This window comes from Lissotriton helveticus, chromosome 6, assembly GCF_964261635.1.
Source record: "Lissotriton helveticus chromosome 6, aLisHel1.1, whole genome shotgun sequence".
NCBI classification, from domain to species: Eukaryota; Metazoa; Chordata; class Amphibia; order Caudata; family Salamandridae; genus Lissotriton; species Lissotriton helveticus.
Window position 1 is genome coordinate 8940416 of NC_136067.1, and position 16966 is coordinate 8957381.

The 16966-nt window shown below is 45.9% G+C and overlaps 1 protein-coding gene across 1 annotated transcript in view; it reads right to left on the bottom strand.

Moving 5' to 3' along the window:
• The window catches only part of LOC144762121 (cullin-9-like), a 343786-nt gene extending 328952 nt beyond the window's left edge, over positions 1–14834 (bottom strand). The window contains exon 1 of the mRNA XM_078647249.1: positions 14626–14834. The gene's annotated coding sequence lies outside the window, so the exon portion shown is untranslated. The remainder of the gene's footprint in view (positions 1–14625) is intronic.
• Between the last annotated feature and the right edge of the window lie 2132 nt (positions 14835–16966).

Sequence of the window (16966 nt, forward strand, 5' to 3'; positions counted from 1 at the left end):
TTAGAGTACTGAATCCTACAGGCACTGCCATGCTGTTGTAGAGGATTAGAGTACTGAATCCTACAGGCGCTGCCATGCTGTTGTAGAGGATTAGAGTACTGAATCCTACAGGCGCTGCCATGCTGTTGTAGAGGATTAGAGTACTGAATCCTACAGGCGCTGCCATGCTGTTGTAGAGGATTAGAGTACTGAATCCTACAGGCGCTGCCATGCTGTTGTAGAGGATTAGAGTACTGAATCCTACAGGCGCTGCCATGCTGTTGTAGAGGATTAGAGTACTGAATCCTACAGGCGCTGCCATGCTGTTGTAGAGGATTAGAGTACTGAATCCTACAGGCACTGCCATGCTGTTGTAGAGGATTAGAGTACTGAATCCTACAGGCACTGCCATGCTGATATAGAGGAGGAGGGTACTGAAGCCCACATGCAAGGCCATGCTGGTACAGAGGATAATGGTACTGAAGGCTACAGGCACTAACTACCATGCTGGTATAGAGGATTACAGTACTGGAGTCTACAAATGCCACCATACTGGTATACGGCATTAGAGTACTGAAGGCTACAGGCACCGCCATACTGGATTAAAGGATTAAGGTACGGAAGCCTACAGGCACCGCCATGCTGGTATAATTAGGATACTAAAGCCTACAGGCACTGCCATGCTGTTGTAGAGGATTAGAGTACTGAATCCTACAGGCACTGCCATGCTGTTGTAGAGGATTAGAGTACTGAATACTACAGGCGCTGCCACACTGGTATAATTGGAGTACCTACAGGGACTACCATGCTGGTACAGAGGATTAGGGCACTGAAGCTTACAATCGCGTCCATGCTGTATAGAGAATTAGGATATTAAAGCCTACAGGCGTTGCCATGCTGGTATAGAGGATAAGGGTACAGAAGCCTACAGGCACCTCCAATCTGGTACAGAGAATGAGGGTACAGGGGCTACCATGCTGGTAAAGAGGATTGGGGGGCTGAAGCCTAAAGGTGCTGCCATGCTTGTACAGAGGATGAGGGTGCTGAAGCTTAAAAGGAGCTACCCTGCTGGTACAGAGGACTATGGTAATGGAGCCTACACACAGCACCATACTGGTATAAATTAAGATTAGCTTAGGATACTGGGGCTCCACCTTCTTGTGTCATTTGGTGAAATGCTGCTAGTCATCTAAAAAGAATAAATGGCCATGGGGAAGATATGCCTTACTCTGTAAACCTTGTAGGTCGAATCTGTGCCATTTCAAGGTCTGACTCACAGATCTACATGAGCTCCAGACGAAAAGGGCATGGCACGAGACAATGTATGTTTATGTTTGGTATCTCCAAACCTAGCTGCCTCACCACTGAGACAGAACAGTGTGCATACACTACTCATTCATACTACATGTCCATCTGTATGTATGCGGTGCTTCTATACCATGAACCGAGCTGGCCAGCAACGGAGGCACAGGCTCTACTCATGCATACTACCTGTACATCTGGAAGTACCCAAGTAAGAGGCTTCTAAAGCACGCGAATGCTGAGGCGTCTTGGCACTAGCGTCCTATAACAAAAGCATAATGGGAAAACTCTGTCCTGCAGGAGGTAAAAAGCGAAGAATTTAAATGTTTTCTGGAGAGAACCAGACTGGGTTGGGACCTCAGAGTGAAAGGCAAACTATTCAAAATGTTACCTGCTGAGTAAAAAAAAAAAAAAACATCTGCGTCTTCCCCTGGTTTTCCTTATCTTTGGGATGAACACTAATTTGGCTGTTCCTGGTCGAAGAGTGAGATGAGGGGTATGCCAAGAAATAATCCTCTGAAAATAGAGGGGCCTACGGACCACGCGCAAAGCCTTACATTTGACCCCCCCACAGACTGGAAGCCAACGACGGCTAGAAAGGTTCTTTGACACAAACAAATTTTGGGTATTTTTAGAAGAAATATAATCCATTCCAATCGTCAATTTTACTGAGAACCACTGCTATAATGACCATCTTTGCATGTCAGGGGAATAAAAGGAAACAAAAAAAGTGTAATACGCTAAAAAGATGGAAGCAAGAAGAGATGATGCGATTAACTCGGTTGGAGAAGCCGAGCTCTACATCAAACAGAGCCCCTAGGTTCTTCACTTTAAAAACTGAAGATGGAAGTGGGGCGAGATTACAAATCCACCGTGAGGTATTCCAGAAAGCTGTTTTGTGTGTGGCCAAAGAGGACCACCTGCGTTTTCTCAGTGTTTCATTTAAGGCAGTTTTCCTGCATCCAGACTGCAATCAGAAATAAACATTTTTTTAATTTGTTGACTGTTACAAGGACATCCGATGAAATTGATAATGCTATGTATGTGTCATCAGGGTACGAAACTACAGAGAAACTGTGTGATCGAGTAATTTTCACCGAAGGGTGACACCGATGTTGAAAAGTGTAAGGGATAAAGATGATCCCTGTGGCACCCGAGAACAAATCTGGTAAGAACTCCCCAAAAGCGACAGTCTGCGCTCTGTTGGATAAAAAAGGACAAAGGATGGTGTGGCCCGCGCCTCTAACCCCGATCCGCTCTAGCCGGCTGACAAGCACCAAATGATTGACTTTGTCAAACGCAGCAGAGAGGTCGAGCGGGATCAGAATGGCCTCCTTCCGCCAACTACCAGCATTCAAATCTCTTCAGTAGCGACAACTAAGGCAGATTCTGTAGAGTGCTGCGGTCTAAATCCAGATTGACAGGGGTCCAAACGACTATTAGAATCAAGAAAAGCAGTCAGTTCTTCATTAATGGTCTTTTCTAAAGTTTTGGCGGGCAACGGCAGTCTTGAAATGGTCCAATAATGTTGAGTATCACCTGAGTCAAGTGAGAGTTTTTAGTTTTTTTTTAAAGAATGGGAGGCATCGAAGCCTTGTTCCACGCTACAGGATGCTGGTCAGCAGTGTGGTAAGCCATTCAGAGATCGTACAAGAAGCCAACTGTAGCATGAAAGGAGAACAGGGGTCCCCGCGAATCCTGATTTTATGGTATCCAAGAATTCTTTAAGTCTATCCTCGGTAAATGGAGTGAAATTCTCAAGAGTATTTTGGATGCCGTTAGTATTGTCGTGCCACCCTGGAAATAAAAAAGGGTATACTAGAAGACACCCAGGTTATTACGGGGGAACTCATCATAAACGCTGTTTATCTATGATTGGAAAAATTCTGCCAATCTGTAGCAGAACACTTGATCAGGGATGAAGGTTTAATTTGATCAAAGTTTGAAAGGGTAGTGACAGTTTTAAAAAGTTATTTTGCAGAGTCTTCGGCGGTATTTATTTTTACTGTAAAACATTGTTTTTTCTAACACGATTAGTGCTTTGCACCCGCCAAGGACTAAATTATATTTATTTTTCTCTTCAATGCTATATTCCCTCCTCCATCTCTGTTCTTGGGCTCTACATTTCTGTTTAAGATTTCTTAGCTCAGGAGACTACCAAGGGGCACAGAGACTTTTTCTGTAACTTTTTATTGTCTTTTCTGGGGCTAATCCTGACACTGCAGAATCTATCCAATAGTATAATTGAAGATAGCGTCTTCAATATTGGTATCCAATGCTGGATTATGCGTTTTTAGTCTGCCATCTAGCTCAGATGTATCAATTTTACGCATGGGGTGAACTTTAATGATATTCTGAGATTTAGAAGAACAGGATTTTCTAGCTTGGAGCGCAAGGTTAAAAAAGACTGCCCTGTGATCAGACCAAGTCAAAAGGAAAGCTTTATCAAAACTTAAAGATGGTTGATTAGTAAAATTCCTACCCAACGTATGGTGTTTACATAGCAGGAACTGAGCTGGCTAGCAACTGAGTCAAGACAATCTGTATGTATGTGGTATTATAACCAAATGAAGTGGAACCCGGGTAAATGACCCTCGGATGAATTCTGGCACAATCACCTGGCCCCATATGTTGAGAAACGTGAAATGCAGGGTTTCAAAACAGCTCTGATGCCACCATTTAAGGGACAAATTACAACTCTAAACTACAACTTAACACCCTGCAATGCAAAATGTAAAAGAATTGCTCAACAAGTGAAATAGTAAATGTTGTGAAAAGTCTGTTTCCCACAAACCAGAAAGGGCCATAGACCTATATATATTCGTTTTGCCTGTGGTGCTATATGGTAAACATTCTTCGTTGTGACAAGCACTGAGATTTGCCCTGTGATAGAGTTTCTAAGGAGTCAGAGGGATACAGAATACAGATTTAAAGTGACCACTAAATCACTCACAAGCGAGTGTAAACAGCTCTCACCATTAACAAGCATCGCTAATCGTAACAAAGGGGACAGTTGTCCTGATAAAATGATGTATCAGAATGAATTGGGATTCACAGTACCAATGTAAATATTGGTTCCAGGAATACAAAAAGACGTTCCAACCATAACAATTTGTTAAGTGATGCTCCAACTTTCCCAAGCGAACCAATGCCACACAGAAACTCGTAATACTAACAAAGGGCAGCCCAATTCCACGTTGAGGGCATGGACACAGAAATCTGTATTAGTAACAATGGGCAGCCTAATAACCCCTCGACAACTTGGGAACAGAAACTCGCAGTATTAACAAAGGGCACCTACATAACCCCTTGAGGGCTTGGGAACAGAAACTTGCAGTATTAACAAAGGGCAGCTCCATAACGCCTTGAGGGCTTGGGTACAGAAACTCGTAATACTAACAAAGGACAGCTTAATGACCTCTTTAGTGCTTGGGTACAGAAACTAATAGTACTAACAAAGGACAGCCCAATGATCACTTGAGAGCTTGGGCACGGAAACTCATAGTACTAACAAAGGGCAGCCCAATGACCCCTTGAGAGCTTTGGTACTGAAGATCGTAGTATTACCGAAGAACAGCCCAATGACACCTTGAATGCTTGGGTACCAAAATTTGAAGTACTAATACAGAGCAGCCTAATTATTTACCACTTGAGAACTTTGGTACAGAAAAGCATAGTATTAAAGGACAGCCCAATAACCCCTTGAGAACTTGGGCACAGAAACTCATAGTACTAACAAGACAGCCCAATGACCGCTTGAGAGCGTGGGTGCTGAAACCCGTAGTACTAACAAAAGGCAGCCTAATAACCCCTTGAGAACTTGGCCACAGCAACTTGTATTGCTAACAAAGGTAGCCCAAAGGCCCCTTGGGAGCTTGGGTATAGAAACTCGTAGTACTAACAAAGGGCACCCTAAAAACCTCTGGGGGTGTGGGTACAGAAACATGTAGTACTAACAAAAGGCAGCCCAATAAAACCTTGAGAACTTGGGTATGGACTAATAATAATTATAATCATAATAATAACCACATTTATAAAGGGCATGGTTACGCCCATGCACGAGAGACAGAGAGCCCAAAAGCCTACCATACCAGCAGTCCTACCTACTAACAGAATATGAGATAATACCAATATAAACAGATGCACCCAAAGGAACTGCCAATCAACTTAGGTGGGGCAGGTGTTCGAACGAATCTGAGGAGGAAGGACATAAAACATCAGTCCTCAATGTAGCAATAAATGCAGGGTAAATCAACAGTAGGTAAATGGATTAAAAAGTGCACTGTATACAAGAACAAATAGTTTTAATCACAGACATAATGTTAATTCAATACTCTGAGCATAAGAGGCTCAGTTGCAGTATATACACATGTATGTCAAGCAGAAAAATAACAAATATGTGCACAATGCTCGGGCACACACCTGCTACTCCGCTCAAGTGCAGTTGTATCCATAATTATCCAAAGGCACTTAGTTATGTCAAAAGGAAGAAGCGAAGTGTGTATGGACGTTACGGTCTCCAAAGTATTTGATATACGAGACAATCCTCAGAACTGTATGTTTGAACAAAAGGGCCCCCCAATTTCTAAATAAATGGATATGCGTATGCTAAAAACATAGAGGTTTCAGCATACGCTGCACAGTGCAGTTGTGTCAAAGTATTGATCTTAGATAAGGAAGCCAACACATCCAGTGACTCCCATGCTAAAACCATGAAGTAAACAGAGATCACACTGCAAACCATGGTGAAAGCAGACACAAGTGGAGCACCAAGCGAACAATGGGGTAAATAAAATATCACCCGGAGAGAAAAGCATCGCCAAAAAAATACAAACCAAAACAGTCACTGAACAGCTGTGATGATGCAAACAGACGCCATAAAAAAATCACAAAACAATGAAGAAAGTACACACCAAATAAACGAAAGGTCACTAATGGTCCACGATAATCCACAATCAAGCAGCGCTAATGTGTCCTAAGTGTCTATCAGAAGAAAGATGGAGTAATAAAACAAAATAAAACAAAAAAACACGCATAGACAAACCTCAAGGGAAAAGTCCCCCATATTTCGAATTAACCGCCAGAACCTGCAGACCGGGACAACCTCAAAGGCATATGAGCACTGAATGCAAAACAGGAGGAACGCGAACCCAACGTGACCATGCAACTCCACCTGCCTGGCATCACAGAGATCCCCAGACCCTCACCCATGCCTCTCATTACAGGCTTGGGGAGCTCCAGCCTCATCACCAACCCGCCATTACAAGCCTGACCCATCCCCCCTCAATCACAGGCCTAGCACTTCATCAAAGGTATGGCCATCACTGCAGACAATACCAACTCTTCCATCACATACTGGCTGGGGACCAAAACAATCCTGCTAGACCAAACACCCACCAAGACCCAGCATGCTTTTCACTAGCCCCAATCTGGGATCCGAGCTGGCCCGAGACCTCTGTCAGCGTCCATTTCAGACTTTTAAAAAGCCCATTAGAGGCATTGCCAGAGCCACAGCACACCCATTACTGACCAGATACCTGGTCATAGTATTATTATGTATCAAGAAGGACCCCTTGCTAACAAGGAAGGGGTATGGGGACAGGGAGCCTGATCGTGAGGTCCAGAAGCCAGTGCTCCTGGATAGAATCCAAATTCCAACAAGGGACTAATGTTCCTGAAAAGGATAGAGAGGGAGGCACGGTCTCTCTAAGGTGGAGAGTGCCTGGGTCAGAGTACCGAATGGGGACAGTGAGTGGGACTGTTTATGGTACCCTCACGCATCCCCTAAGGCAGTGGTTCCCAAACTGGGGTCCAGGGACCCCTGGGGGTCCCTGAAGCCTCCTCAGGGGGTCCGCAACAACTTTGAAAATCAAATAATAACAGATTAAGAAAGTGCACATATATTTATATATATATATATATATATATATATATATATATATATATATATATATATATATATAAATATATGCTAAATGTACAATTGAACATTTTAAAACATACTGTAAATGTGAAGGAATTTGAAACTAGAGGTTAAAAATGTAATTAATCTCCTCAGACTGATATGTGGGAGCAGTGCACGTGCATCAAACTGAATATAGTATGGAAGATTACCGGCTTCAATTGAATTTAGAAAAGCTCCTACCATTCTATTAAAATTACATTTTTTTTTTTTATTTATATGTGTTTTCTAATTAAATAAAATGTATTGTTGGGTATTTGTTTGATGAATGCTTTTTTTCTGTATTTTTGTGCATTGTTTTGTGTTTAAATTCAACAACATTGCTTAGGTTGAGGTCCCCGACTTACAGTAATGACTTGTGGGGAGTCCCCGGATACGAATAATGATTCAGATGGGGTTCCCGGGTTCCAGTAATGATTAAGTGTGAGTCCCCAGAAGTCAAAAGTTAGGCAAAGACTGCCCTAGGGGATGTCATGCTTCAGGCGCGGGTGAGCCGCACTCATCATACGGCAGCCTCTTAAAAGATCACTGCCAAAGTGACCCTTCGGGGGACCTGTAGCGCCAGCTCGACGAGGCCTCTTGGAATGCATTTTAGAACGCAAGCTTAGGGTTCCCGGAACGACTACCTTCCAGGTGTGTGGATTCAGCCTTGCAGTCTCTTGGTGTCTCAAAACTGAGGGGCACTAACCAGTTGGAAGCCTGGAGTGTGACGTTTTGGTATGTCTTCTACCTATAATCCGGCTGCCCGTGGTTGTACGAGCACTGGGAAGTGCTCCAAACCTTCTTGTGAAGCACAGCCCTTTAAACAGATACCATTGACTACTGCATGACCTAGTTAGGCTGTTGTAAAACTAAAAGTGAAACATAGTGAACAATTGCGCCACAACCCAGGGTTCTTACTCACCAAATTATTAAAGCAGACCAATGACACAAAAACTGATGGGATGAATGCTTGCAAAGTGTCTCCCCACTGGCAGTCACTAAGGGAGAGCTGGCAGCTCAGCAGGAGTTCCCATGAGTGGGTCCAGTAATGATCTACATAAGGCAGGCCTTTGTCTAGAGTGGGTCAGTGGGTAAAAAACAATGGGGTGGAATGCACCTCAGAGCCATTACACTGGCTGCACAAATTCCTCCAATCATGTTTTGCGTGACTGATATTAAAGCAGACATGTATTGATACATGTGCCTATGATTACTGTACAAATTCATGTAACAGGGACACACGTTCCAGACGTAAGCAGTCATTGTTTGATTTTAAGTGTGATAATCGAGTGAGTTCTTAACAAAACTCACATGCACTACGCCAGTTCATGAAAACTAGGATGGAAATAAAGTATCCTAGAGACATAGGGTCCATAGTTTTGCTAAATGTCTGCAGAACAATGCCTTGCATCACATATGGCTGTTCGCCTTTCGTCAAGCCCTGTACAAACAGGTTAGAGACACGATCACCATAAATGGGCCTTCTTTTCTACTTAGATATCAGCCTTTGGTTGGTTACATTTTTTCGAAGAGCACAGAAAGAAGGCCAAGGGCACAATGTTGGGCATCAGCCAGCAGACCAGCTCGTAATGTATTCAAACAAAAGTTTGTTATTCTGTGCACACAGAGTTCTGAGATAGCTAAATTCGAAATAAGCCACGCACGTTTGTCAAATATTTGAACCGATCAGTCCCTAACTATTAAAGGCGGTTAAGAAGTCCCTGGAATTGTTTCAACAATCCTGGAATTGAAAGAAATGTAGCACAAAACTGAGAAATATCATTTCAATGGTGAAAAAGGCATAGGATTTGGAAACTGACTCCAAATTGAATCTGTTGTTGATGGTGAACAGGATGCAGCAATGTATTTACGCGATGGCTAACTATATAATGGCTCTGCCAAACCTGGGCATGTTTAGTATCAAACATGTTGGAATCATACCGCAACCCCATTACCAGTGCTGGAGGTATGATTCCATGCACTGGGGGGCTTCTGTGGGTCTGCCAGCAAGCTAGTGCTGCTGCCAACCTCAGACACAGTTCTGCCCTCCTGCAGCTGAGCTGAGCTTGAGCAGGGGAAGGCTTGACAATAGGTTTCCTGTCACTGGGAGGTGTGACCACCTCACAGGCAGGACTTAGTGTATTGGACTGAGGTGGGAGGGCTTGCCAGCACCACCAGACTTATTTTGGGGCTCATTTGGTGTCCTCCTTGCATACTCCGGTTGGAGCCAGTTCAGGGAGCCTTTGGCTTCCATTCTGAAGCAAAACTGGACAAATGATATGGGAGTATGCTCTCCTTTGTTCAGCCCCTCTTCTGGGAGCGACCCTCAAGTCGTCTTAATCCCTTTCATAGGGTATAAAAGGGCTTACCTGTGGGTGAGTCCTCCGATTTGTCATGGGACGAGATTCAAGCCTGAAACCAAGTCACTCTACGACAGTCTGGACACTTGGACTTCGCTGGACTTAGCCTGTAACCGAGAATGCATCACAGATGTTGCCTGCCTCTCCTGGTCTCACTCTTCTGCACGTCTTTTTCGTCATCTTTGTCTGTGCTTCTTCATGTTCTTCAACAGACCTTTGGGCCTCAAGGACACCAGATGAAATCTTCCTTGGAGTGAAGGAGTCACTTCCCTGCATCTGTAGGCACCACAACAAAGCTGGCTGGTCTGTTTCTCCGGACGACCCACAACTTCAAAGGGAACAGCAACACAGGTGGTGGTTCTGCAACTCCCTTGAGCGAGACCTTACTTGTCCTCTCAGCAAGTTTGGGGCCAGTATCCCTCGTCGGAACTGCTGGGAACGAAACCCTGTGCACTCAGTCGACTGTTGGCTCTGCACTCCAGAGTTCTTTGGGCTACAAGAAGCTCCAGCATCTTTTCTTGCCAAGATCATCATCTTCGCTGCATCCTCTTGGGACTCCTGTGCCTTCGGCCTGTGGGTGCCCTCTGGGGTGCTCTCCTGCTTCATTGGGTTTCCCTTCTTGCTCTGAGCCTGCTCGGACTCTCCTGCTTGTGGTGAGCCCCTTGGACCTTGCTGGTCCCCACATTACTCCTTCTTCACTTTCCACACCTGTTGCATCTGCCACGGCTTGTTGGTGCTCCCACCGGACACAGACCCCCCTGGTTCTTGACTTACGACATGGGACAGCTCGTGCACGGCTCCTTGTCTTCCTTAGCATCACCTGGTCCTCACAGCTGCAACAACTAGGTCACTGCCATCACTCCTGTACCTTCTGACATCGGTGGGCATTGCTCTTCCGTGCCTCCTGGTCACCTCCAAGTGGCCTTTTCTTCAAGAATCCACCCTTGGATTCAACCAGACTCTTTCCCAATCTTCGCCAGCGGCATCTTTACTGAAGTCCTCCATTGTGGTCTACAGCGGTTTCCAATGTTACTTCACACCCACCTTTCCTGCTGTAGGGATCCTGGTTCCTGGGGTACTCACAGGTGGGGTGACTCTCCAACCTTCTGTCTTCCACGGGGTTTCTTCAGGGCAGTGTTTGCCAAACTTTTGACTTCTGGGGACTCCCACTTAATCATTACTGGAACCCGGGAACCCCATCTGAATCATTATTCGAATCCGGGGACTCCCCACGAGTCATTACTGTAAGTCCCTCATCTTCAAAACTGCAACCACGACATTCCCATTGACTTCTACTGAGTACACGGTTTCCACTTTGCACACAGCCTCCATGAGATTCCTTGGTACGTACCATGAGTGGTTCCTTGTGTTCCCAGCTCTTCTGAGACTCCTGGTCCAAGTCCCAACTTTGGTCGCAGTGCACATTCCACTTTATTAGTATATGGTTTGGTCTCCCTATGTAGCCCAATGTGTATTGTGCCTACTTACCTTTGCAATTGAAGGATTGTTGTGTATTTGTGTTGATATATCTCCGGGTAGGAATATACCAATGAGTTAGTGAATGTTGTGTAATAAATAGACATTTTTTTATATATACACTGTGTGGTTCTTTTTCGTTTATCCCACATTACATGATTACATCTGGTAAAACAAGCTGCTTAACACTCCTTCTGGATAAGCCTGAAGTCTGCTCTCCACAGCTACCACTCAGAGAGCTTTGTATGGTTGTCTAAGACCACTAAAATCGCCACATGGGTTGTCTGGATTACTGCAAGGTGCTTCGCTTCACTAAAAGTGTGCACCATACACTAAGCCAGCCTCCTACACTGAACATATCACATTATCAGTGGAACACTCAGAAAAACAGTCTAGGAAAGTGATCAGGATATCTCAGTCATTCTACTAAATTGTATTTGCAAGGACAGGGAGGGTACATGGCCGGGTTGAAAGTCTGCTCATATCTGGATATTTCAGTCATTCTACTGGAACTCGTATGCACGGATGGGGAGGGGACATGGCGGGGTGAAAAGTCTGCTCATATCTGGATATTTCAGTCATTCTACTGGAACTCGTATGCACGGATACAGAGGGGACATGGCGGGGTGAAAAGTATGCTCATATCTGGATATTTCAGTCATTCTACTAGAACTCATTTAAAAGGACATGAAGGTGACATGGATGGGTGGAGAGTCTGCTGAAACCTGTATGTAGGGCTTTAAGTAAGATGAAAAAGTGTGGGTCCTTAAAAGGGGTGTCACCTAAGATACATAACTAGGAATCGTCCGCAAAGTGTGCAGCATATATAGTTACGGGCAGGGCTTAGAAAATGTAAAGAAAAAGCCTGTGTTTCCCATAATATCACTGACCAGTACTTTGGAGCGTATCTGTGAGCTTTAATCAAAGACATATCTCACAATAACTAACATGCACCTAAGCCAATCCGAACTTTTTGACTTAATTTACCAATGCCTGTTATCAGTATAAGATAAATGAGTATTTTTTGTGTGAACAATTTGTATAAAAAAATGGTTCAGTTTGTTTATCCAAGGGCATTAAATATTAAACATTAGGAGATCTGTGGAAAGGGGAGGGGTAGGCTTCAGAGTGTCTCAAGCACTCCCGTTCTTCCAGTCAGTCTGCTTCTATCTGTAGTCTCTCCATTACACTAGGCCTGGGCGGTAAATTCCGGTCTGCTCGCGGAATTTGGGTAATTTTACGTTCCGTGGAGAATGCGGAATTGCCAAAAATTCTGCGCTCCTCGGCTTCATGGAATTTTTTGCTTGTTCGCGCTTTCAAAATGCGTGTTTGCGAGACATTTCTCCCTGAGCATGCAAACAGCGTTTGCAAACAGGGAAAAAGCATTAAGAGCAGAACAAGCAATTCCACATGTTCACAGCACTTTTGCATGCTCGTGGAGATATTTTACCGTTTTGCAGAGCTTTGCGTAGCGAGACTACGCAAATTCCACCCACCCCTACATTACACACATCTGCCGAATTTCTACCCACATTTCTGAAATCCCCATCTGCACATCCCATGCCTCATCTTTCTTCTTCAGCACCTCATTCCACCTTATCCTGCATCCGCTTCCTTGCATTTCCTTCACTTCACGGATCTAAGCACACATAGCATCCACTCGCCCGGGTGCACTGCATTTTCTTTTACTTTCGCACGGATGATATTTTGGCAGCTTTGTACCTCCCTCCTTCACACACTTTCTCATAGAATCACAACTACAATTAAAATGTGCACAAATGACTGCTGCTCTGAGAGATCTAGAGAGAGCCGAAGGATTGGAGGAGCATTTATTCTGCACCCCTTCATGACCCACTGACAAGACATTGTGAGAAACTCAGACTGCCTTCGGTCTCAAATTCAGAGCTCTCAATTGTGGGCGCTTATAAACACTCACCTACAAGCTGAACTCACAGACACACCAATATGACTCAGTCCGCATGAAGTACAATCCAAGAGGAATACTGTGCACGAGAAAAACTACAAACACTTACTGTCGCTGAAACAGCAAACCCACTTAAGGAATGCAAGATGAAATAAAACCTGCCAAATATAAGCATGAATACTGACGTGGATTACATTATTGGTTTTTACTTTTGTTGTTCACTTGATCAGTGTTTTTGTCTACAAAGCTAAAGACATTATTATAGGGACCCCTTTCAATGTGTTTTTATTTACAGCCAGGCCTGAGATCTGGATGGACCGGCCCACCTAAAGCTCTGCTGTGTGGGAAAGAAGACACTGAAGGAGAAGGGACAGAGGACAGGTCGGGGTTCAGGGTCTGGTGATACTTGTGATGGGAGGAAAGCATATGATGGGGTTGTTGAAGATATGGTAACCGTCTGGGGATACCGGTGACAGGAGGCAGGCATAAGATCGGGCCCTCGGATATATGTTGAGGGTCTGCTGATACTGGGACATGGTCGGTGGGAGGCAGGCATATGATGGGGCCCTCGGACATATGCAGAAGGTGTGGTGATAACTGTATTGGAAGATGGGCAGAGGATGGGGCCTTAGGACATATGCTGAGGGCCTGGTTATTCTTGGTGGACAGGCCTGGGGATGAGTCAGCTAAGGGTCTGGTGATAACCTGTGGTGGGGAACAGGTTGGGATCACACTTAGGGTGGGGGCCTGATATGAGAGGGTGGGTGACAGGAGGGTGGGGGCCTGGGGGGTGACAGGAGGGGAGGGGCGGCAGCCATGGGGTAATAGGAGGTTGGGTGAGATGGTATGAGAGGTAGGAATGGGAGCAGGCATGGAGTGACAGGAGGGTGGGGGCCTGGTATGGGGGCAGGAGAGGGGTGACAGAAGGGTGGGGGGGGGCAGGCATGTTCTGACAGTAAGGGGGGCTGGGGAGTGCTGACAGGAGGGGGGGCCTGGTATGGGGGCAGGAGAGGGGTGACAGGAGGTGGGGGCCTGGGGTGGGGCAGGAGGTGGGGGCCTGGTATGGGGGGGTGGGGGCCTGGTATGGGGGGGTGGGGGGCTGGTATGGGGGGTGGGGGCTGGTATGGGGGGGTGGGGGCTGGTATGGGGGGTGGGGGCTGGTATGGGGGGGTGGGGGCTGGTATGGGGGGGTGGGGGCTGGTATGGGGGGGTGGGGGCTGGTATGGGGGGGCTGGTATGGGGGGTGGGGGCTGGTATGGGGGGGTGGGGGCTGGTATGGGGGGTGGGGGCTGGTATGGGGGTGTGGGGGCTGGTATGGGGGGGTGTGGGCGTGCTATGGTGACGGGGGTCTGGTATGGGGGGTGGGGGCTGGTATGGGGGGGCTGGTATGGGGGGGTGGGGGCTGGTATGGGGGTGGAGGGGCCTGGTATGGGGGCAGGAGAGGGGTGACAGGAGGTGGGGGCCTGGTATGGGGGGGTGGGGGCCTGGTATGGGGGGGTGTGGGCGTGCTATGGGGACGGGGGTCTGGCATGGGGGGGCTGCTATGGGGGCAGGCATGAGTTGACACGCGTGTGCCCCCCGGTGACGCCTGTGACCCCCCCAGCCCTCCGGCGGGGGTGTGCCCGGACCCCGCCCCTTACCTGCCGCCGGTGTCTCCCCCCTCCGGGCCCCCCCGGGCGCTGCTCCTCGCGCTCCTCTCCCCGCCCACGGCCTACACCCGGGCCTGTCAAACTCCAGCGCTCACTTCCGGGTGCGGCGCTGCGCATGCGCACTCCGCCGCCCCGCGGCCCGGCCGGCGCCAGGCACTTAGAGGAATGACGCCTGGCCGCGGCGCCGCGTCACGTGGAACGCACGCCGTGCGGCCCAGCGCGGTGCGTTCTCCAGCAGGGTCACGACGCGATGAACACAAAGAAAGGACTACAAGCAGCTCTGCAGACCTAGAGCTGAGGAGCAGGAGGGCCAGACCAGGGTTCTAGGCGCTACAGCTCCCTGGGGGTCCTAATGCACACAGCTGCCAAGGTTCCAGATTGCTATGTGTTACATTCTCAGAATTTTTATGTAATTAGGAAGTTCTTTAGTCATTGTAAATTTGTCACATATGTTTATATTTTTGTTTGTACATCCTGTGCTGGCTGCATTTGATATTGTGTCCCTTTTGCCTGCCTTGTTTTGATTCTATGGCCTGCTATTGTGCGCCAGGAAGTTCTTTAGTCATTTTAAAATTTGTCATATTTATTCTTACTTTTGCTTGTACAGTCTGTTCATGCTGTGCTTGAGATTGTGTGCCTTTTGCCTGCGTCGCTTTGATTCTATGGCCTGCTATTTTTGTTTGTTCTATTCTTGCAACAGTTCTCTCATGTAACGTAACTGGTTCTATTGTACAGTGCTCTGACACCTTCGGGTAAAGTCCGCGCTTTATAAAAAGTCATTAAATAAATGAATAAATAAAATAAAACACTGTCTTGCGAGCAAAAATCTAGCGATTTAGACGAGGGAATCATATAAATATTAGAAATTAGACCCAATTGAGCAAGGGGAAACTCTAAGGTCTTATAACTACTTACTGCAAACGCCTGCGGCAGCTGACTCAGTCAGTCAGTCAAAGTACTTTATTTCGATAATTCAATATCATAAAAAGAAGGTGAAAGCATACAATACATTCAAAATATTCAAAATATTCAAAGTACACATTAAAAAAACCAGTTACAATTCATATTTTAAAAATATCCCACAGAGTTCATAAAATCACTAAAAATCATTTACCATAAAAATGGCTGCCATATTACATTACTTTTTAAAAAGATAAAAACCTATATATACAGTAGTAAAATTTGAACAGTTACAATTTATCGTTTTTCAATTTATCATTTTCTTGTTCCTAACCCTAAGAGCGCCTGTCAGATAACTGGCAACATGAAAAATAATTTGTGGGCTGTTAAGTAATTGCAAGTATAGGAGAGCGGGTTTAACTTGTAAGAACCCTGCCTCCTTAACCGCATGCGTGCGGGCGGAATTCCGCCCGTACGCTGGGTTTTGCGAAACCGCACTTTACGTGACGAGCTGGGCTCGTCATGAGCGTGCGAGGAGGCTACGCCATGACGAGCCCAGCTCGTCATGAGCGTCGAAGGGGTTAAGGATAGGAACAAGGAACTTGGTCCTTAATGCTGTGTAATTACCACAAAACATCAAAAGATGCATTGTATCCTGCGTTGAAAAATTATCACAGGAACATGGTGGTGCCTTCTCAGGTTTACACCATTCAGGAAAGTGACCTAAGTTCAAGTGACTCATATTAAAACGAAAGCGTGTCAAAAGAAACCTGTGGAAAGGACGGTTGACTAAAATAAGGTAAAGTTCGGGTCCAGGGGGATTACCAACAATGAGATTACTCCTTACCGTGGTTTTTTTAGCTCAATTTCTTCTCTATCTGTCATCAATATTTGTAGCATAGCCCCCTTTATTAATGCTATGTGTCTACGGGTTATTTTGTCAGGAGTAAGAAAGAGCTCAGGTCTCCCTAATTTATTAAACCAGTGATTAACATAAGATAGCCACTTAATTCTATTTACATTATCTAATAAGAGGCAGTCTTTAATGATAACATGGTTCAAAGAGAGTTCTTCATTCATCCACATCTTCAGCCAGGATATTAAGGGGGCCACTCTGATCGCATCTGTAATAAAACCGACCCCTAGTTCTGAGTGGATTGTTAAGGATGGGGTGCACTGTGGCACTGATAGGATTGTTCTCAAAAATTTATTCTCAGTGACCTGTAGACAGTCTATTGCGCTGTACCCCCAAATTGAAGACCCATATGTGGCTACAGTCAAGCATTTAGCTTTGTAGATGTTCAACAAAGCCTTTATGGGCCTAGCCCCCAGTTTTTTGCTAAAACCCATAATTGCTGTGGAGGTTCTAGCAAAAGCCACATTTCTGTTTTTAATCTGTGGTCCCCAGTTCCCGTTCTCTTCAAAGGTAATC